A 1,303-nucleotide genomic window follows, 5' to 3' on the forward strand; every position below is an offset into this window, starting at 1 on the left:
GTTGAGCACTCACACTCTGGGATTGTACGTTTAATATCTTCATTCGTTTCTAATTGCCTGTTGATTCATGAAATGTTTATCCTTCGGTTCTAATACTTTGAACTTCTAACTGCCCCTCATTAAGAGGATGTTCAGAACCATCAGTGTTTTTGCCGGCATAAATAATTCCAACATTTTAAATTTTCAAGATGATGGCCGCAGTGGGATATTGTGTTGACTTCTGTGTGGCCCTTCAGGACAAAAGAAAATTACTCACAATGCAGAACTTCCCTGCCCAAGACAGAACCCAACTGGGATAGCAGACACGAGCACAGCTATGAATTATTACAAACTGAACTTCTTGCCACTGTGTTGTTTGAGAATATCTGAGAATAGAAATAAGTTCAAACAAGATCCGTATCATGAAGTATCATTTCATCTCCCCTGCTGTTAAAATGAACTCAATCACAGTTCAAACAAATAAATGACAAAGAATCACCGTTTTTGTTTCTTCTTTCATCATATTAGATCCACCAATCTCTTAAAGAGGTCCTATTATGCTTTTTCACTTTTTCAATTTTAGTCAGTGTGTAGTGTGTATGTTTGGGCATAAAAAAGATCTACAAAGTTACAAATCTCAAAGTCCACTCCAAAGGGAGATATTTCATTTTTTTAAAAATCCCTTTTCAAGAACTACAACGAATGGCTCGTTTGGACTACAGCGTTGTTTTCCGGGGTATTGTGATGTCACAAAGCGGCCCATTAGAATATCATTAAAATAATTCCCGTCTACGGAAATTCGAATGGTTGGGGGGTGGGGAGGGGCGAGGTCATTGTTAGAATGCTTGGTTGAGTACATCAGACAAGACGATGACGAAGAAGAAGTGCTGCTGCAAAGTTAGTGCATCAGAGTAAACGAAGAAGGGCTGCTGTAGCATCAAGTTTTCGCCATGTTGAAGAAACGCTGTTTTTTTTTTTTATAAATTGCTGACAGTACAATACTGGACAATGATGTAATCTGCAGAATTTACACTTCAATTATGAGACTATAATATAAATAAATTCAACTGTATAACAGTTTCACTGCAATTCATGCTATAATGTTAGAATTAAAGAACAGTAAACATAATACATATTACCGTTGCACTTATCTGTAAATGCACTTATTTTTAAGCAGTTGTTGACATCGGATCTAAAATGTGATTTAGCCAAAAAAAGAAACAACAACAATAACGTTACCACTATAATATGTCTTGCAATATCCGTGCGTGCAAAGGTTCTGCGCGATCCTCTTGTTCAATATTCTCTGGGTCTGAATCCGGCT

This window comes from Sinocyclocheilus rhinocerous, unplaced genomic scaffold (assembly GCF_001515625.1).
Source record: "Sinocyclocheilus rhinocerous isolate Xijiao unplaced genomic scaffold, SAMN03320098_v1.1 scaffold1170, whole genome shotgun sequence".
NCBI classification, from domain to species: Eukaryota; Metazoa; Chordata; class Actinopteri; order Cypriniformes; family Cyprinidae; genus Sinocyclocheilus; species Sinocyclocheilus rhinocerous.